The following is a 23,304-nucleotide window of genomic DNA, read 5'->3' as shown; positions in this document are numbered from 1 at the left end:
TCAGAGTGTATTAGTGGGATCTTTGTTAAGTAATAATTCTTGGCTTCCAGCAAACATAAACATAATCTCTTTTTGGGAAAAAAATATCCTCCATTTGGTTTCTCAGGATACCCATAGATTAAGTTCAATTAAATATAAACTCACAATGAAAAATAAAAAGCCAAATAAGGAAATACCATGACTTTATGACAGCTGCAAGGGAAAATTAATTTGAGCTTTAGAAACTTCAGATCCTTGATTTATTAGATACATTAATATAACTGCCCTGGGATTTCTTTGGAAGGAATGATGCTAAAGCTGAAACTCCAGTACTTTGGCCACCTCATGTGAAGATTTGACTCATTGGAAAAGACTCTGATGCTGGGAGGGATTGGGGGCAGGAGGAGAAGGGGACGACAGAGGATGAGATGGCTGGATGGCATCACTGACTCGATGGACGTGAGTCTGAGTGAACTCCGGGAGTTGGTGATGGACAGGGAGGCCTGGCGTGCTGCGATTCATGGGTCGCGAAGAGTAGGACACGACTGAGCGACTCAACTGAACTGAACTGAAGAAAGATTAAGAAAAAATAGATGCATTTTTGAAACAAAGCATAAGAAAACACCTATTTTTAAAAACCCAAAGCAGAATAAAAGAACAAAACAATATGGTATGAAACAACTGATGAATGGGTCACTGAAGAAATCAAAGAGGAAATCAAAAAATACCTAAGACAAATGAAAATGAAAACACAATGACCCAGAACCTATGAGATGCAGCAAAAGCAGTTCTTAGAGGGGTGTTTATAGCAGTACAGCCTTATCTAAGCTTGTACGAATGTTTTCTTATCTAAGGAAACCAAAAAAAATCTCAAATAAACAATGTATATTCACACGTAAAGAAACTAGAGAAAGAAGAACAAACAAAACCCAAAGTTATGAGAAGGAGAGAAATCATAAACATCGGAGTAGAAATAAATGAAAAAGACAAAAAAAAAAAAAAAAAAAAAAAAGAAAAGATCAGTAAAACTAAAAGCTGGTTTTTTGGAAAAAAAAAAGATAATTTTTTAAATGCGTGCATCATATTTTGTGTAAATGTGTATTTTCAAGGAATAAGAGCAATCAAATACATTTAAAATGTCATTATTGTGTCTGGGTCAGCTCATGTAAAAAGAAGGTCCTCAACTGTATTAGTACCAGTGTCTGTGGGAAGACATGAGATTAGAGAGGTATTTCAGAGATATTACCAGAAGGCTTTGGTGAGCAGTGGAGGAATAAGAAGAACTCAAAGATGATGCCGGGGTGAAATTAACTCATGTGACAGGAAGAATCTCAGCTCAATATATCATGTAGGGACAAAATCTATATGGGAATGAGAGATTAACTATTTAATCAAAAGTTTAATTACATTTTAAATCAATCTCTTATCTCAAGCCCAGTGGCTACAACTAGGCACAGGATCTAAATAGTTGGCTCTATTATCTTCTATCTTATCAGTATATGTCCTGAGTTAATTGTCGTTGTTGTTCAGTTGCCCAGTTGCGGCTGACTGTTTGTGACTGCAGCATGCCAGGCCTCCCTGTCCCTCATCAGTTTTCCCAAGTTCATGTCCATTGCATATTGAGATGATACTACATATTTCATAAAAATTATAATTACATTGCATTAATTCTTGTATTTGCGCATGGTCCAGAAGATGGAGCACTTCCTTATTAGTCACTAGCTTCTAGACTCAGAGCTTCTTCAGTAGTATAATAAAATTTTAAGAATCACTGTCTATAAAAATACTTTAAGAATCATCCTGTATATCCATATCTATGAAATGGAATTAAATGTGGTGACCTGCTTCTGCTATAATCTAATGTAAATGTATGTGATGTAATATTGGAATGCTTGACAGCATGTAGCTGTATATGGTTTTTCAACATTGTAATATGTCTGTTTGCTGTTGATGTGCTGTACTATACAAAGGTTCATTTTTAACAAATTGCCTCTTAGCATCTAGATCTGGGTTTTACTCTCTCACTCTCTCTCTCATACACGCTAACATCATAACACCTACCCAGTGTTAATTATTTCAAGTGCTTATATTTCACCTCTCATATTTTTCATGATTTAAATAAAGCTATATTCCAATTTTTTCAATGATTTAAGTTCAAGTACCTCATCACTTTCTTGATCTTAATGTTATAATGGTATAGCTGTAAGAATTTTTTCTGCAATCCTTATTTTTTCCCATTATTATATTCACACACTCTGAATTGATAAGCTATAAGTGAACTACTCTAAGAACACATATTGGAATGTGTATTTCATATTTCTAACTCTCATTTGTAAAATAAGATTTATAGACACAGTAGATGAATTTGCAAGCTAACCATAAAAAGTTGCATCTAAAATTTATAAAATCTTCTTAACAATTTATAATCATTATAATACTGTCTTTTCTGAGACAGTAACATATTATTGTATTAATTTATTTACAGTATTAATTTATTGAAATGCTAATAGCAGTGAAAATTTAGAAGTATCCATTTTTCTCCATTGCTCATTGAATTGAAAAACCTGTTGTATAATGCGCCAGCAGAAAAAAGTTGTAACATTTATCCACTTTACTGGAAGCTCCAAATCATGATTAGATATAACTGGTAAAAAAATAAACAATGTTAAAGCCTATTCCAACCCATGTTAGTTGTCCCTGTACTAGAGTTTGAAGGCTTTATTCTTATCTATCAGCTTGGGGGAAATGGTGGGCTAATTCCAATCTTCTGCTTAATTTCTATTGAGCTAGCTGTCATTGTCATAAACATTTATTCACATATTTAGCAAATACTTACTGAACTCCTACTATGTAATGAGCAAGGTTTTAGGTACCAGGAACACAGTAGTTGTTCAGTCGCTATGTTGCATCTGAGTCAGTGAACTCATGAACACAGCATGCCAGGCTTCCCTGTCCTTGATTATCTCCCTGAATTTGCTCAAACTCATGTCCATTGAGTCAGTGATGTCATCCAACCATCTCATCCTCTGTCACCCCCTTCTCTCGTCCTCAATTTTTGCCAGCATCAGGGTCTTTTCCAGAGAGTCGGCTCTTCACATCAGGTGGCCAAAGTATTGGAGCTTCAGCTTCAGCATCAGTCCTTCCAATGAATATTCAGGGTTGAAGACAAATTACTATCTTATGAAGATTACATTCTAGTAATCCTTGTCATTTACATAGTTTAAATAAGACAGTCTTACATTTTTTTTTTCAATTGTGGAACTCAATGAACACATAAAGATATAACACAATTAAATACCAAAAAGTGATCTGATGGAGAATAACACAGAATAGTGTAATAGAGTAGGCCAATGTGGCTATACTGAAGTGAGAGTGGCTGTAACTTATTGGCAATAACAGGGAAAATATGGGTTAAAGTCCAAGTTCTGTGATAACCTAGGGACTTGAAAGGAATTTAAATTGTGTTTTATTGGAATGGGAAGCCAGTGGAGAGCTCTGATTCTTGGAATATAAATACTTTTGTGTTTGTTTAAAATCTAGATTCTAAGAGGTAATTTGTAAAAATGAACCCTAATTATATAGTAAGCCACAAATTTTGTCTCCCTGGATCATGAAAAGAATGACATGATCTGAGTTATATTTTATAAAAATCCTTTGGTTCATCTTGACTTAGAGGATGAGGGTCAAGAGAGAAAACAAGACCAGGTAGTTCAGGCTTGAATTAAAGTAGTTTGTAAAAGTAATAAAAAGTGGACGTAGAATACATTTTGGAGACAACCAACTGTATTAGTTTATATGTGGATTACACATATCCATAGTACCTGTAGATTATATACATGCAAAGTGCAGAGGAAAAAAGATCAGTTAAAGATACCTGTGAGGTTTCTGCCCTGAAGCAGTTGATATATAGTGGTACCATTTATTGAGAGCTTCTCTGGTGGGTCGGATGGTAAAGAATCTTCCTGCAATGCAGGAGACCAGGATCCGATCCCTAGATTGGGGGGATCCTCTGGAGGAGCATGGCAACCCACTCCAGTATTTTTGCCTGTCAGGCTACAGTCCATAGGGTCACAAAGAGTCGGACATGACTGAGCGACTAAGCCCACACCCTATTTATTGAGACGGCAATGACTGGAGGAGGAGCAAGTTTGGGATTATCGATACTTTTGGCAGATGAGAGTTGTGTGCATAGAACCACTGAGTGAAGTTCAACTAGTTGTCAGGTATGGGACTAGGATGAGGCGAGTGTGTGATACTTGACTTGGGTGCAAAATTTAAGGTGTAATCAAAAAACTTAGTAATCTAGGTAAATACTATTTTAGTGCAATAGTTTAAAAATATTTTCAAGAATCAAAAATTAATCATGAGCAAAATATAAAAAGTATAAGTAAAGATAGGACCAGAAACTGTGTCATGCACTGTAGCAGAGTCTGAGGCAGAAGGAAAAAGATGTGTATAGCTGACATTTAACAACTATTACACTGAAACAATAACTAGTCTTTCATGGGGACAGAGTTTCAGTGTAGAAAGGTAACAATCTTAGGAGATATATAGTGTTGAGAGTTGCACAACAATGTGAATGTACAAAGAACCACTGAACTGTATAGTTAAACATGGTTAAAATAGTAGGTTTTATATTACGTGACTTTTATCACAAAAAATTTTTTTTAATCTATTCAATATTAAGTAATAGTTAATACTTAATTACATCACTCACATCACCTTAATCTTGGCCCTGCTGACTGTGCATGGCATAAATACAAATGTCACCACTTCATTACAGTTGTGTGAATGGTGCTCCAGGAACTGGATTATGTACAATCTCCATGGCAATTCATAGTGACCCTGTGTGTATACTAAAACCTCCCTGACAAAAAAGCATCGTTAATATGTTTCATCTTTTGTGCTCAACATCAATAATTATTACAGAAATGCAAATCAAAACTACAATGAAGTATCACTTCACACTGGTCAGAATGGTCATCACCAAGAAGTCTACAAATAATAAATGCTGAAGAGGGTGTGGAGGAAAGAAAATCTTCCTACATTGTTTGTGGGAATGTAAATCGATGCAGCCACAATGGAAAACATATTGAAGTTCCTTAAACACACAAAAAAAATTATGATAAGATCCATCAATTCCACTATTGGGCATATATCTGGAAAATATTTAAATTCTAATTTGAAAAGATACATGCAATATGACACAGCAATCCCACTCCTGGGCATATACCCAGAGAAAATCATAATCTGAAAAGCCCAGTGTTCATTGCAACACTATTTACATCAGCCAGGACATGGTAACAACCTAAATGACCATCAACCAGAGGAATGGACAAAGAATATATGGAACATATATAAAATGGAATATTACTCAGCATAGGAACAAAATAATGCCATTTGAAGCAATATGGATGGACCTAGAGATTGTCATACGGTGTGAAGTCAGACACAGAAAGACAAATATCACATGATAGCACTTATGTGGAATCCAAAAACAAAAAAAGGGTACCAATGAATATATTTACAAAACAAAAATAAAGTCACAGATGTTGTAAACAAACATAGTTATCAGGGGATGGGAGGAGGGATAAATTGGGAGACTGGAATCGACATATATCCACTACTGTATATAAAATAGATAACTAATAAGAACCTGCAGTATAGTACAGGAACTCTACTCAATAATTTGTAATGTCCTATATGGGAAATAATCTAAAAAAAGAGTGAATATATGTATATGTATAACTGAATCACTTTGCTGTATACCTGAAACTGACACAGCAGTGTAAATCAACTCTGTTGTTCAGTTGCTCAGTCATGTCTGATTCTTTACAACCCTATGGACTGCAACACACCAGGCTTCCCTGTCCTTCACTATCTCCTGGAGTTGCTCACACTCATGCCCGTTGAGTCCATGATGTCATCCAACCATCTTGTCCTCGTCCCCTCCTGCCTTCAATCTTTCCCAGCATCAGGGTCTTTTCTAATGAGTTGGCTCTTTGCATCAGGTGGCCAAAGTATTGAAGCTGAAGCTTCAGCATCAGTCCTTCCAATGAATATTCAATTGATTTCCTTTAGGATTGACTGGTTTGATCTCCTTACTGTCCAAGGGACTCTCAAGAGTCTTCTCCAGCACCACAGTTCGAAGGCATCAATTTTTCAGCACTCAACCTTTTTTATTGTCCAGGTCTCACATCCATACATAACTACTGGAAAAACCATAGCTGTGACTATATGGATCTTTTTCGGCAAAATCCCATGGACGGAGGAGCCTGGTAGGCTGCAGTCCATGGGGTCGCTGGGAGTCTAACATGACTGAGTGACTTCACTTTCACTTTTCACTTTCAAGCATTGGAGAAGGAAATGGCAACCCACTCTAGTGTTCTTGCCTGGAGAATCCCAGGGACAGGGGAGTCTGGTGGGCTGCCGTCCATGGGGTCGCACAGAGTCAGACACGACTAAAGCGACTTAGCAGTAGCAGGTGTGTCATTACTTTTCTTACAAGGAGTAAGTGTGTTTTAATTTCATGATGGCAGTCACCATCCACTGATTTTGGAGCCCAAGAAAATAAAGTCTGTCACCATTTCCAAAGTTTCCCCATCTATTTGCCATGAAGTGATGGGGCCAGATGCCATGGTCTTAGTTTTTTTTTTTAATTTTATTTTATTTTTAAACCTGAAACACTGTATTAGTTGAATGTTGATTTTTAAGCCAGCTTTATCATTGTACGCCAACTAAAAAATTTAAAAAACCATGAGTACATGGAGTTACAAGAATACAAGTCATGGAACATCACCAGAACATCACCAGAGAGCTAGAAAATGCCATTTGTAGCAACAGGAACAAACCCAGAGATTATCATACCAAGTGAAACAAGTCAGACAGAGAAAGACAAATATTATATGATATCACTTATATGTTGAATCTTAAAAAAGATACAAATAAACTTATTTACAAAACACAGACTTACCAACAAAGAAAGCAAACATATGGTTACCAAAGGGGAAAGAGAGTGAGGGATAAATTAGGAGGTTGGGATTAACATATACACACTACTATATATAAGATAGATAACTAACAAGGACTTACTGTATAGCACAGAGAACTATATTCAGTATTTTGTAATATTTTATAAGGAAAAATAATCTGAAAAAGAATATATAGATATAGATATATTTACATATCCATATCTCTATGTATATCACTGTGCTGTACACTATAGCTAAAACTAACACAACATTGTAAAGCAAATACACTCCAATATATATATATATATATGTATTTTATCTTGGATATACATATTATATCTTTTTCATGACTTCAACTAAAATAGGAGTACAGCTTATCACATTACTACTATATACATTCTCTTACAAATACATATATATTATACATCAGTTCAGTTCAGTCACTCAGTCGTGTCCGACTCTTTGCAACCCCATGAATCGCAGCACACCAGGCCTCCCTGTCCATCACCAGTTCCCGGAGTTCACCCAAACCCATGTCCATCAAGTCGGTGATGCCATCCAGCCATCTCATCCTTTGTCGTCCCCTTCTCCTCCTGCCCCCAATCCCTCCCAGCATCAGAGTCTTTTCCAATGAGTCAACTCTGCATGAGGTGGCCAAAGTACTGGAGTTTCAGCTTTAGCATCAGTCCTTCCAATGAACACCTAGGACTGATCTCCTTTAGAATAGACTGGTTGGATCTCCTTGCAGTCCAAGGGACTCTCAAGAGTCTTCTCCAACACCATAGTTCAAAAGCATCAATTCTTCAGTGCGCAGTTTTCTTCACAGTCCAACTCTCACATCCATACATGACCACTGGAAAAACCATAGCCTTGACTAGACGGACCTTTGTTGGCAAAGTAATGTCTCTGTTTTTTAATATACTATCTGGGTTGGTCATAACTTTCCTTCCAAGGAGTAAGTGTCTTTTTTTGATTTCATGGCTTTAATCACCATCTGCAGTGATTTTGGAGCCCCCAAAAATAAAGTCTGTCACTGTTTCCCCATATATTTATACATATACACCAAATATACCAATACACACACAAACACACACAGATTTACTGATCTCCAAGTCTGTATCAGGCTGTCTACCAAATATTTTATATTTAATGTATATTAAATTTAAGAATTTAACCTATATAACAACATTGTAATATGGATGAAGAGGAATACAAATTGAAATAATTAATGGTATCCCATTTTTGTTCACATATAATAGATACAGAATAGTTTATTATTTCTAGTATTAATGAGACCATAGAAGTCAATTGGTTTCATATGTTACTCTGTGTTGATTAGTATTATTTTTATAAAGTGCCATCTGGAGATGTGGCTCCTAAAACAGGAGTATATATATTGGCCTGAAACATCTGTTTTATTTATTTAATATGAGCTCCTGAAGATGTAATACTCTTCAACAACTTAGTTGATTATAATGATGAATAGTCTCAGGAATCAGTGAACTAAAATGGACAGGAATGGGCAAATTCAATTCAGATGACCATGATATCTACTACTGTGGGCAATAATCCCATAGAAGAAATGGAGTAGCCCTCATAATCAATAAAAGAGTCCAAAATGCAGTACTTGGGTGCAACCTCAAAAATGACAGAATGATCTCTGTTAGTTTCCAAGACAAGCCATCCAACATTACAGTAATTCAAGTCTATGTTCCCACCACTGATGCTGAAGAAGCTGAAGTTGATCAGTTTTATGAAGACCTGGAAGATCTCCTAGTACTAACACCAAAAATTGATGTTCTATTCATCACTGGGGATTGGAATGTAAAAGTAGGAAGTCAAGAGAGACATGGAGTAATAGGCAAGTTTGGCCTTGGAGAACAAAATGAAGGAGGGCAAAGGCTAACTGAATTCTTCTGCTAAGAGAATACCCTGGTCATAGCAAATACTCTTTTCCAACAACACAAGAGACTATTTTACACATGCAAGTCACCAAAATAGTCAATAAGAAACCAAATTGATTACGTTGTTTGTAGCCAAAGATGGAAAAGTTGTATATAGCCAGCAAAAACAGGACCTGGAGCTGACTTGCTCAGATCACTAGCTAGCTTCTCATAGCAAAATTCAGGCTTAAATGAAAGAAAGTGGGGATAACTACATGCCAGCAAGGTACAACTTGAATCAAATCCCCTATGAATATGCAGTGAAGGTAACAAATAGATTCAAGGGATTAGATCTAGTAAACAGTGTGCCTGAAGAACTGTGGACGGAGGTCAGTACAATATCGTACAGAAGGCAGTGAACAAAACCATCCCAAAGAAAAAGAAAAGCAAGAAGGCAAAGTGGTTGTCTGAGGTGACTGCAAATAGCTGAAGAAATAAGAGAAGTGAAAAGCAAGGGAGAAAGAGAAAGGTACATCCAATTAAAGGCAGAGTTCCAAAGAATAGGATGGAGAGACAAGAAGGCCTTCTTCAATGAGCAGTGTATAAAACTAGAATCTAACAACAGAAGGGGAAAGACTAGAGATCTCGTAAGGAAAATTGAAAATATCAGTGTAACATTTTGGCCAAAGATAGGCCCAATAAAGGACAGAAATGATATAGACCTAGTAAATGCTGAAGAGATCAAAAAGAGATGGAAAGGATACATGGAACAACTGTACAAAAAAGATCTTAATAAACTGGATTACTATGATGGGTGATCAGTCACTCTGAGACAGACATTCTAGAGTGAGAAGTCAAGTGGATCTTAGGAAGCTCTGCTGTTAATAATGCTAGTGCATGAGATGGAATTCCAGTAGAGCTATTCAAGACCCTAAAGGATGATGCCATCAAGGTTTGTATACAGTATGTCAGCAAATCTGGGAGACCCAACAGTGGCCACAGGACTCCTCATCCCAATTGCCAAGAAGGGTAGTACTAAAGAATGTGTTAACCATCAGACAATTGCAGTTGTCTCCCATGCTAGTAAGGTCATGTTTAAAATCTTGCATGCTAGGCTTCAGCATTATATGAAGCAAGAACTTCCAGATGTCCAAGCTGGTTTAGAAAAGGAAAAGGAACCAGAGATGAAATTACCAACATTCACTGGATCATAGAGAAAGCAAGGGAATTCCAGAAAAACATCCACCTCTGTTTCATTGACTATGCTAAAGCCTTTGACTGTGTGGATCATAACAAACTGTGGAAAGCTTTTAAAGAGAGGTAATACCAGACCATCTTCCCTGTCTCCTGAGGAAGCCTGCATGGAGGTCAAGAAGCAACAGTTAGAATTGTTCCAAGATTGAGAAAGGAGTGACAGGCCTGTCTGTTGTCACACTATTGGTTTAACCTATACATTGAGAACACCATGAGAAATACCAGACTGGATGAGTTAAAAGCCGCAATCAAGATAGGTGAGAGAAATATCAACAACCTCAGATACCAGATGATACCACTCTAATGGCAGAAAGTGAAGAGGAACTAAAGAGCTTCTTCATGAGGGTGAAAGAGGAGAGTGAAAAAGCCGGCTTAACACTAAGTATTAAAAATCTAAGATCATGTCATCTGGCCCCATTACTTCATGGCAAGTAAAAGGGGGAAAGGTGGAAGTAGTGATAGATTTTCTCTTCTTGGGCTTTAAAATCACTGTGGATGGTGACTGCAGCCATGAAATCAAAAGATGATTGCTAATTGGCAGGAAAGCTATGACAAACCTGGACTGTGTTGAAAAGCAGAGACATTACTCTGCTGACAAAGGTCTATATAATCAAGGCTATGGTTATCCCAGGGCTCATGTATGGCTGTGAGAGGTGGACTGTAAAAAAGGCAGAGTGCCAACGAATTGATTTCTTTGAACTGTGGTGCTGGAGAAGACTCCTGAAAATCCCTTGGACGGCAAGGAGATCAAATCAGTCAATCTCAAGGTAAATCAATCCTGAATACTCATTGGAAGGACTAATGCTGAAGCTACAGTATTTTGGTCATCTGATGCAAACAACTGACTCACTGGAAAGTCCCTGATGCTGGGAAAGATTGACGGCAGGAGAAGAGGGCATCAGAGGATGGGATGGCTGGATGGCATCACTGAGGCAACGGACATGAACTTGGGCAAACTTCAGGAGATGGTGAGGGACAGAGAGGCCTGGCATTTTGCAGTCCATGGGGTACAAAGAGTTGGATAGAACTGAGTAAGCACAGCACAACACAGCACAGCAAATAACTGGAAAATGTCTAACAACAACAATAGTGAATGTGATACAATGTGGAGATGTCCTTAGGAAACAATTTATCTAGGAAAATATTCATAATATTTTGTTAATTTGGGGACACAAGGATGACAAACAGATTTTCCAAAAGTTTAAAGGCACCAGACTAATAGATCAATTGTTAACCCTGGATGGTGAATGTTCATGACTATATTTTGTTTTCACTAACGTATAATTTCTACTTTTTATCACTAAGATGCTATATTAATATATATCCAAATTTTAAAATTAAAGTCCTAACTATAAGACAGATGTTTTTATTTATTCAAATTTTTAATGTTTATTGTTTTTTAATTAATAAACAGAAACATCTGTTTTGTAGTTTGGGCTTTAATTTTAAAATGAACTAATGTTGATTACTTCAATGATTACAGATTCTAAACTTTACAAAAGATATAAATGTTCTATTTGCTGGTGGTGGTATCTTTTGTTTTGTTTATAACCAGTTATACAAATTTCTAGGTAAGAAGATAGCAAAGGGGGGTTTACACGTTCTTCTTCCTGACCCATCGAAATGATGAAGAGAAATGAAAAATGTGGTGGCCTAATTAGGGAATAGTGCCAAACACAGACATAAAGGAATTGCTCCCAGATATAGTGAAATTTATATGAATGGTAATTATATTTCTAATTTATAGATTATATAATTTCTAGTTTATAGGTTATATTTATAATCATATAATTCTACTTCAAAAGAGAGACGCAGCATGTTGAAAGAAATTATATAAAGGGAGTATTGGTAAATGCCTTCAAAATTTCCTAATTTCAACTGGCAATGGAAACCACGTGAGATACTGGGGCTGTGATACTTACATTCTGTTTCCAGGATTCAAAACACCTGTAGCATTTAAGCGCAATACTGTCTTCATGTTCCTCCCTCCCTTCCCCCGCCCAGTCTATGTTTTCTTTAATTTCCTTCAAAGTTCAAAGAAGTTTTTATCTGAATTTTTTCTCTGTATTGGTGTATGTAATCAGAATATCTTGTCTCCTCATCTATCTTTTGCATGCATTATGTGCTTTTTTTCCCAACAAAAATTTGCACAAGTCCCACATTTAATGCATCATTTTTCTCTTTATGTATCTTTGAAGGGATTCAAATCTATCCAAGCATGCTAAGTGCCGAGCTTAACGATACGAAAGGAGTCTTCTTGGGAGACAAGTGTGTCTCTATCTGCAGTATTACACTGCTTATAGAGGCACAAAGATAGGAATTACAGCAGTTCTCTTGTCAGGAACTACACAAGCCAGAAATCTACAGTGACAATTTTAAAGTACTGAAAGAACCCAGAATTCTATAACCAGAGAAAATGTCAAAATAAAGGGTAATTAAAGCCTTTTGCAGACAAACAAGACCATAGAATTATTATCAGCAGAATTACACTACAAGAAATTTTAGAATAAATTCTACAGGTAGAAGCAATATGACACCAGACAGGTATCTAGTATATAAGAAAAATGAAGCTCTCTGAAAGTGGCTAAAATGCAGATATATGAGACATTTTTATTATTTTAAAATTGTATATCTAAAGCAAAAATAGTAGTAATTATTTTGAATTTATAGTATATGTAAAAGTAAACTGTATAACAACAATATTACAAAAGATGGGAAGGAGGAGTGAAGAGTATACTCAGAAGTTTCTATCTGAAGTACTATGATATTTAAAGTTAGTCTCAGAGCTGGATGATTTGGGTTCATTCAGAATTTTAAAAGGGGCTTCTCTCGTTGCTCAGATGGTAAAGAACGTGCCTGCAATGCAGGAGATCCTGGTTTGATCCCTGGGTCAGGAAGATCTCCTGGAGAAGGGAATTGCTATCCATTCCAATATTCTTGTCTGGAGAATTTCATGCACAGGGGAACCTGGCAGGCTACAGTCCATGGTGTCACAAAGAACTGAATACAACTGAGTGGCTAACAGTTTCACTTTTGCAGAATTTTAAGAGGAATGGACGTAACTGAGGTGTTTAACGTTATAAATGCTACACCAGCAGTTACACTCTGCAGGGAGTATTTCTGTCTCACTACCAAACTAGAATCATTTATTTGGAAAAAAAAGTTACACACTGTCAGTTGTGATGAAAACACTAAGTTTCAGAAATGATAATAAATCTTCTCTAGAGGAAATTCAAGTTTATACTTATAATCAAGGCTTTTAAATTTTGATCTATCACTTCCCTTCTCTTTATTAGTGAATTTTAAAAGGTCTGGAGAGGAAATAAGTCCAGCAAATTTCTACCAGTGAAGCTCTCAAAAATCTGTTACAACAACATAATGAAAGTAGTCCCCCAAAAGGTCAGACATCATTTTCATAAGAAATAAAACCACAAGAGGGAAAAAGTTAAAAAGGGAACAGCAAAACTGAGAAAGACACAAAAGAGTAAGTATGATAAAGTCTACATGTCATTAAAATGATTTGTTAATTTTATTAAAGGCAAAATCAAGTTGGGACCAAACTGATAAACGTTTTCAATAAACAAATTGCAGGTTTAATCACTTAGTATGTCTTTAGCTGAACAAATGAATCTTGACTAAATAACCAATTCAATATTGGCCACTGACATTGAAGTTTCAGACAATGCCTGTACTGTGCTGAGCCATAGTTTGAGGCAAAAGGAAAAGTAATTAACACTAATCTGTCTTTAAATGTGACATAATTTTTAGACATAATTTCAGTCATTATGCATTTTCTACATTAGTTTTTATTTTTATACATCTTGCACTATACATTACTTATCTTGATTATTTAATTTTCCAGCACCTCTCTACATTTTATCCCTAAGATAAATTCCTCACCAATCGCATTCTAGTTCTGGCTATGCTGCTGCTGCTGCTGCTAAGTCGCTTCAGTCGTGTCCGACTCTGTGCGACCCCAGAGATGACAGCCCACCAGGCTCCCCCATCCCTGGGATTCTCCAGGCAAGAACACTGGAGTGGGTTGCCATTTCCTTCTCCAATGCACAAAAGTGAAAAGTGAAAGTGAAGTCGCTAAGTCGTGTCCTATTCTTCACGAACCCATGGACTGCAGCCTACCAGGCTCCTCCGTCCACAGGATTTTCTAGGCAAGAGTACTGGAGTGGGGTGCCATAGCCTTCTCTATAAAGGATAATTAATCGCAGAGTATGTCCACTGCTAAAATCTTTGCTCTATGTGGTGTTCTCCACTCCAGTATTCTTGCCTGGAGAATCCCAGGGATGGGGTTGCACAGAGTTGGACAAGACTGAAGCAACTTAGCAGCATGTGGTGTTCTAATTGTAAAATAAAACAAAAAGTCACTTGATGTGATGAATGAAATTCCAAATCACATCTACTTTATATTCAGTTAATCATAGGATCCTTCACATACTGGAACTATGATGGTTAGAAGGCATTTAAAGTATGAGCTTTTGTTTTATTATGAAAAAGCAGAACATTTCTTCCCATGAATAACATAAAGGAATAAGGCCAATTAGCAGCTCTGGGTTATGCATTTCGGAGAACAGAGAACAGAGGTCATTGGTTAAAAATGAAGTAGAGTGAAATGTTTAATTCTCCCTCCCACTATCTCCCCCACCCAATCCCCCTGGGAGAAAGAAGCTGGAAGACTGCCAGTCCAGTCAAATTGTCATTGTGAAGAGAATCTTTCAACAATACAGGAGACGCAGGTCTTCACCAAATGAGGATACACAGTGTGAGAAAAAGTCATACACAGGGGGCCAGGTTTCTTTAACAGCCTTTTTATTGGGTCCACTTTATAAAATGTACCATTGTTTATTTTGCCAAAGACTTGTGAGAATATGTATTGTCTCTGTTAATAAGGTATCTAATTCTTTGTATCTATCATGCACAGTTGCTATAATTGAAAGATAGGGTTTTAAGAAAAATATTGATTGAGAGTGATAATATTTCCTAATGAAGAAATTTCTCCTAATCTATCCTAAACTCACAAAACAGTTTTTAAAAAAAAAACAAATTTTTTTCAAAGAAAAGTTTGATAAAATACATTCTAACTGGTCCCAAGTTATTATATAATTACTTAGTTCATTAGGATGAGAAATTAATTCATTATTAGCTCAAGATGAGTTTTAAATATGTCTAAATCAGAACTGACATCTGGGACATTATAACAGCACAAAAGAAGTCATTTAATTATACTCAAATGTGTTACATGATCAAGTGACCAAGGCAGGCCTGCTTCTCTCTCTTGATTAAGAGAAACAGAGAAAGAAAAACAGGATGGGGCTCATATTCCAGCAGAGAGTAGAGAATAAAGAGAATAAAGCAATGCTGGAGAAAGCAAAGAGAAATAGAGAAGAGATTTAGCTGACTTGACAAATCTCAGAATAAAATTACTTGAAAGTGTGAAAGATATTTTACCTAATTCCATCTATTTGGTGAGGTTGCCTGAGAAGCTGGAAACAGATTCTGAACCCAAGAACTTTAATTAAGTCGAGTATTGGGGAGCTGGGGGTGGGAGTTATCATTAATTCAATTATCAACAAAAGAAAATATTCAAAATAAAGATTTTCATGTGTAAAATACTCTAATTACAATGAACAAACAATTCTTCATTAATGTTTGCCAAAGATATAACTTTGGCAAAGATATAACTGCTGACTCCCACATATTATCAAACTCATCCTAAATCATTGGCAAAATTTTAACTGACTTCCGTACCATCTATTCTCATTTGTTTCTTAACTATCATTTTCTTTTATTTAGGTTTGCTTATTTTTATAATATGTAATCAAGATTGTTCCCTTTGCCATATTGTTTATTCTTTACAGTTCTTTTGCTAATTTCTTTTTGTACAGTTACATTCTAGTTAACAACATTTTAATCTATCCTTTGTTTATATTTTTACAACATAAATTTAATTCTAGCTTCTCCCGCTGGGTCAAAAATGTTCCCCTTTTTCCTAAAGTATTATTTCCAGGCATATTTGAGTTTCATCCCCTGAGGGCTCCTCTTGTTTTATTCAAAACTTTTCCCACATTAAAAAATGAACTGTATTTTTTTTTGTAGCAAAGTTAAGCCACTGAACAGAGAATTTTAAAACACTTATTCCTAATTTGGGTCTTATTATTCTAAATATTTATTTTTTTTTAATTAAATGTATTAGGACAGAAGCGAAACTTTTCACAAGGAAATCACAAGTGACAGTTTTCACAAGGAAAGCTATGAGAAATAAAACACATGAGAATCTTGTGTTGAGTATGTTGTCACTTTTTCTTTTTAGGTTGGGACAGTTTGTAATAACCCTTTCTACTTGTTAAATGTCTAGGACTTATGTACTAGGGTATAGTATATAGTATTTTTGAGAGAACTGTTTACCCTAATTATTTATGTTTGTCTTCTTTTTGCCTTGGCTGTTTATGTCTGTGTGTATGTGTGTGTGTGTGTGTGTGTGTGTGTGTGGGTATATGTGGGTGTGTATGAGTGAGCATGATTAAGACTGTCTTAGTATTTAGAGTTACACAACATTATCTGTAAAAATAGAAATTATATGCTTTGTCTCTACTACCTAAAAAATTCCCAGAACAAATTATTAGAAATTTCACTATCTCAGGGTTAGTAGGTGCAAACGATTACATACAGAATAGATGAACAACAGGGTCCTACAGTATAGCACAGGGAACTATTTCCAATATTTTGGGATAGACCATAATGGAAAAGAATATAAATAAGAATATATGATACAATATATATATAGTATATGTTTAACTGAGTCATTTTGCTATATAGTGGAAATTCACACAACATGTAAACCAACTATACTTCAATAAAAAAAGGAAATTCATCACCTTGACATTTGATGTAAACAAATTTGGTTTATAAGAAAATTGAGCTAAGTATGTTTAGTATTGGGACATGGCAAATGTGTTGAGTAATGAATGAATCATCTCTCCCAGGTAGCTACCTCGGGTTTAGTGCTGATGGTGCTTGTGCTGTATTCTGGCTGTGCACACTGTTCTCATGATCTGTTCCTACACTGGCAGTAACCTTTCAGTGAACCCGTAAAAACAGTAATGTGTTAAGTAGAGCTCTTTCTTAGAAGGCATTGCATGAGCAAATTGTCACACACACAAAAAAGAAACTGCTAAAAGTGAAACCACAGCCTCCCTATGTTCCCAAGACTCCATAGATTTGTTGCTTGGCCTTTCTCGCCTTCAGACTCCTTATCTGCAAAGTGTGAGTGCTGACCTGGATCTTTGGTGTTAAACAGTATTTTGTGGTTATTAGGAGAGAGTTGAGATGCCTTAACAGCTGTCTGACAGGATAAGAGAAAGGTTCAACAAAGAGGATCCTAGACTTTCCTGCCATAGATCAGCTGGATGTTCTCTCTTTGGTATTATCTGCAATTCCACTCATTTCACATGCCAGCAAAGTAATGCTCAAAATTCTCCAAGCTAAGCATCAATAGTACATGAACTGAGAAGTCCCAGATGTTCCAGCTGGATTTAGAAAAGGCAGAGGAACCAGAATCAAATTGCCAACATCTGTTGGATCATAGAAAAAATCAAAAGAATTCCAAAAAATACCTACTTCTGCTTCATTGACTACACTAAAGCCTTTGACTGTGTGGATCTCAACAAACTGTGGAAAATTCTTAGAAGTGGGAATACCAGGCCACCTTACCTGCTTCCTGAGACATCTGTGTGCAGGTCAAGAAGCAACGGTTAGAACCAGACATGGAAAAACAGACTGGTTTCAAATTGGGAGAGGAGTACGTCAAGGCTTTATATTGTCACCCTGCTTATTGAACTTATGTGCAGAGTACATCATGTGAAATTCTGGGCTAGATGAAGCACAAACTGGAATCAAGATTTCCAGGAGAAATATCAATAACCTCAGATATTCAGATGATGCCAATCTAATGCTGAAAGAGAAGAGGAACTAAAGAGCCTCTTGATGAAAGTGAAAGAGGAGAGTGAAAAAGCTGGCTTAAAACTCAACATTCAAAAAACTAAGATCATGACATCCAGACCCATCACTTCATGGGAAATAGATGGGGAAACAATGGAAGAAGTGACAGACTTTATTTTCTTGAGTTCCAAAAATCACTGCAGGTTGTGACTGCAGCCATGAAATTAAAAGAGGCTTGCTCCTTGGGAGAAAAGCTATGACAAACCCAGATAGCATATTAAAAACCAAGACATCATTTTGCTGACAAATATTCATCTAGTAAAAGTTATGGTTTTTCCAGTTGTCATGTATGGATGTGAGAGTTGGACCATAAAGAAGGCTGAGGGCTGGATAATTGATGCTTTTGAACTGTGGTATTGGATAAGACTCCCGAGAGTCCCTTGGACTGCAAGGAGATGAAACCTGTCAATCCTAAAGGAAATCAACCCTGAATATTCATTGGAAGGACTGATGTTGAAGCTGAAGCTCCAATAGTTTGGCCACCTAATGTGAACAGCATACTATTTTTAAAAGGCTGGGAAAGATAGAAGGCAGGAGGAGAAGGGGATGACAGAGGATGGGATGGTTGGATGGCCTCACCAACTCAATGGACATGTGTTTGAACAAGCTCTGGAAGATGGTGAAGAACAGGGGAGCCTGGCCTGCTGCAGTCCATGGGGTGCCAAAGAGTCAGACATAACTGAGAAACTGAACAACAACAGCTATGGAGAATCCCATGGACAGAGGAGCCTGGTGGCCTATAGCCCATAGGGTCACAAAGAGTCAGACATGACTGACTGACTAACCCACACACTATGGATATCGGGGTCTCATAGAAAATTTTCAGTGGACACACTTGAAAACCATTTAATGTCCTTTTCTGTTTTAAAAGCTGGTTTTCTTATTGATTAAATATAACACATAAATTATAATAATCATATTTTAATTGTAGCTTTCAGCTTTTGTAAGGTTCCACATTTATCATCTCATTTAATCATGTGTTAGGAAGGTAGATGGGACCCCTATTTTGCTGGTAGGAATTAGAGGCTCATCACATAGCCTGTGTTGATGACATGGGGCCTGGAACCCAGACTCCTCCCCCAGTGTCTGCTCCTCTCCACCATCTCTCCTTGTCTTAAGTAAAATCCCATGAGATAGTTGCCATTCTCCTCTGCGGTAAACTTGTTCATCTAACATAACAACCAGGATTAATATTCTTGTGGCACATCTAAATTCAATGTTCCTAAATTATTCATGTCTCTTTATAGGAATTATACAAATAAGTTTACCCCAGATTTTTTCATCCTTACCACAGATGTTTTCATCCAGTTTAAGTATAATTAATTGATGCATCTGTTGTGCTGTGTTTAGTCACTCAGTTGTGTCCAACTCTTTGTGACCTCATGGGCTATATAGCCCACCAGGCTCCTCTGTCCATGGGGATTCTCCAGGCAAGAATACTGGAGTGGGTTGCTATGCCCTCCTCCAGGGGATCTTCTCAACCCAGGGATCAAACCCAGGTTTCCCACATTGCAGGTGGATTCTTTATCATTGGAACCACCAGGGAAACCCAATTAACACATTAGCAATCTTACATAAAACTTTCTATTCCCTTTTCAAAACATAGCTGAGTGATGCCCACAGGATAGTTAATGCTTATATCCCACCTGCAAGCTCATCTTTCATTTACCTACACCTTTTCTCCCCCACCTTGTCTCCCATAAATTGTGATTTCCAAGAGTCAGTTTTATTTGTTCCCTGAACTGATCATCCCAGTTTCCCTTGCTATTATAATCATATAATTACTTGTTACAAAAGCCTATGATATATAACTTTGAAAGAGGTTGTGTGTGTGTGCATGTGTGTGTGTGTGTGTGTGTGAAATGTTGAATGCTTTGGGGATATTTGATGAAGACAAGTCATTAACAATATTTTCAGGTTAGTACTGATGGGGAAACCATAACAAAAAATTATAAAGACATGGTAGGAGTATCACCCTCAAGAGTAATTATTTTGTTCAATTGGTCTTGTTGCTGTTCAGTAGCTCAGTTGTATCTGACTCTTTGTGACTTCATGAATGGCAACATGCCGGGCTTCCCTGTCCTTCATCATCACCTAGAGTTTGCTCAGACTCATGTCCATTGAATCAGTGATTCTATCCAACCATCTCGTCCTCTGTTGTCCCCTTCTCCTCCTGTCTTTAATCTTTCCCAGCATCGAGGTCTTTTCCAATCGGTCTTAAGCAATGCTAAAAGAGGCTACTATATTGCTTAATATTTATCTTGTAGATATTCAACTTTTAGCCAAGTCTAATACAGGTGCTCATTGGATTTATAAGTGGTATTTAAGGGCTTAAGCAACTATTTAGGTACTAGGAGGCTTTGGAAAAAACCAACCTGGAATTGAGGAATGTTTTCATTAATCTAATTGTACCATTAAATAGCAAAAAAAATTCATTAACTATTATTTATTGTCATTATAAACACTGTCATCATTGACCCAAGACTTGAAGGTCATATTGTTGAAACTCAGACAAAGGGAAAATTTAGTTGAGCTAAAGAATTTGCAAGACTAGATGTAAAGTAGTTATCTTACAATAAAGAAAATAGCATTGATCCAGAAAATACTTCCTGTTGATTCAAAGTGAGAGGACAATAGACATATTCAATCTTCAATGTATATGTTTAAAGATATTAATGTTGACTTACCCTTATTTTCAAAGGAAGATGCCCTAAGAATAAGACATAAAAAGCAGTCATTAGAGGGACATCTCCCTGATTCACATGTTTATTAAAAAATGTTCATATGCATAATACTTAGAGAAGTGTACAAAATACCACAAATTCTGATAGTACAAATAAGAGACTTCAATTCTTTCTAAAAGTCAGTGATTATCTTACAGAGCAGATATTTGAGTTCAGTCTAAGAGGAGTTTCAAGGTAAGGAAGAGGTGAAAACAAGAAAAGAGTGATGTGGAAGAGCTGTGGGAGGAAAGTCACGGATTGAAAGTGGAAGGAGGGTAGAGGGCAGTGTGGTAATGGAAGACTGGGGAGAGATAGGGGTGGAAAAATAGGTTTCCAAGGAAATGATTTTCATGGTTTCCCCAGGTTCATACTCTCAGCTGATGGATGAATGGACAACAAACTCAGCTCAGTTCAGTTCAGTTCAGTCACTCAGTCATGTCCCACTCTTTGCAACCCCATGAATCACAGCATGCCAGGCCTCCCTGTCCATCACCAACTCCCGGAGTTCACTCAGACTCACGTCCATCGAGTCAGTGATGCTATCCAGACATCTCATCCTCTGTCGTCCCCTTCTCATCTTGCCCCCAGTCCCTCCCAGCATCAGAGTCTTTTCCAATGAATCAACTCTTCGCATGAGGTGGCCAAAGTATTGGAGTTTCAGCTTTAGCATCAGTCCTTCCAATGAATACCCAGGACTGATCTCCTTTAGGATGGACTGGTTGGATCTCCTTGCAGTCCAAGGGACTCGCAAGAGTCTTCTCCAACACCACAGTTCAAAAGCATCAATTTTTTGGTGCTCAGCTTTCTTCACTGTCCAACTCTCACATCCATATGTGACTACTGGAAAAACCATAGCCTTGACTAGATGGACCTTTGTTGGCAAAGTAATGTCTCTGCTTTTGAATATGCTATCTAGGTTGGTTATAACTTTCCTTCCAAGAAGTAAGCGTCTTTTAATTTCATGGCTGCAATCACCATCTGCAGTGATTTTTGAGCCCCCCCCCCCAGAATAAAGTCTGACACTGTTTCCACTGTTTCCCCATCTATTTCCCATGAAGTGATGGGACCAGATGCCATGATCTTAGTTTTCTGAATGTTGAGCTTTAAGCCAACTTTTTCACTCTCCTCTTTCACTTTCATCAAGAGGCTTTTTAGTTCCTCTTCACTTTCTGCCATAAGGGTGGTGTCATCTGCATATCTGAGGTTATTGATATTTCTCCCAGCAATCTTGATTCCAGCTTGTGCTTCTTCCAGTCCAGTTTCTCATGATGTACTCTGCATATAAGTTAAATAAGCAGGGTGTCAATATACAGCCTACTAGCATGTGAGATGAGTACAATTGTGCGGTAGTTTGAGCATTCTTTGGCATTGCCTTTCTTTGGGATTTGAATGAAAACTGAGCTTTTTCAATCCTGTGGCCACTGCTGAGTTTTCTGTACTTTCTGGCATATTGAGTGCAGCACTTTCACAGTACCATCTTTCATCTAGTGACTATGTAAAAACCATACTCAGATGAATATTGGGAAAACAATGCTTTATGTTGAGACATTAAAGAGAAGACAACTATCACTCCTTCATTGTGTAATTCAGTACCAGGCATGGAGCTAGGCATTGTTTATGGTCTCATATGTAATACCTGTGCAGTAGATATTAATAATTTCTTCATTTTAAAGATCAGTTAACTGAGCCTTAAAGATCTTCTGTGACTTCAAAATTCTCTAACCAATGGTAGCATTCTGGGACTTAACTCCAGAAGGCCACACAGACAAATAATTAGCCATCTAGACCTCCTCTCTTTGGTCTCTAGAAAGAATATGAAACCCAGACTGTAGCAGTTACGGTCCTCATGGTTATGGGCAAAATTTCATGCAGAGCTGTGTAGAAGGAAGATGGGAGTAGGTAGGCAAAGGGAGTGGTACAGACTTTTGCTGGGACCAGAATCAATGGAGACCTAGGCTATGGTTTGGGAGCAACACAAAGGGGCCAAGTATAGAAAGAAGGTAGACCCAGATCTTCTGGAGACCACACTCCATCCAGATGTCTGACTGACATCCTGACTGGCTGGAGAAAGCTGACTTTACTGGACTCACTAGTGACCTGTATACATTAGTCATTCATGCTCTACTAACGGCCCCGGTTCACTAATGACTCCATTGGCAGGTACTGAACTTGTCTGTACTTTGAGTACACTGAATACTGTAGACCTGCTATAGACATGGGGTCGCTAAGAGTCAGACACGCCTGAGCAGCTTCACTTTCACTTTTCACTTTCCTGCATTGGAGAAGGAAATGGCAACCCACTCCAGTGTTCTTGCCTGGAGAATCCCAGGGACGGGGGAGCCTGGTGGGCTGCCGTCTGTGGGGTCACACAGAGTCAGACATGACTGAAGTGACTTAGCAGCAGCAGCTATAGACACACGGGCCATATCAAATTCACCATCCCTGGGCTGACTCACCTTTTCAGACATAACAACTCCAGGTACA

This window comes from Bubalus kerabau, chromosome 9 (assembly GCF_029407905.1).
Source record: "Bubalus kerabau isolate K-KA32 ecotype Philippines breed swamp buffalo chromosome 9, PCC_UOA_SB_1v2, whole genome shotgun sequence".
Lineage (NCBI taxonomy): Eukaryota > Metazoa > Chordata > Mammalia > Artiodactyla > Bovidae > Bubalus > Bubalus kerabau.
Note: the sequence above shows the minus strand (reverse complement) of the source record.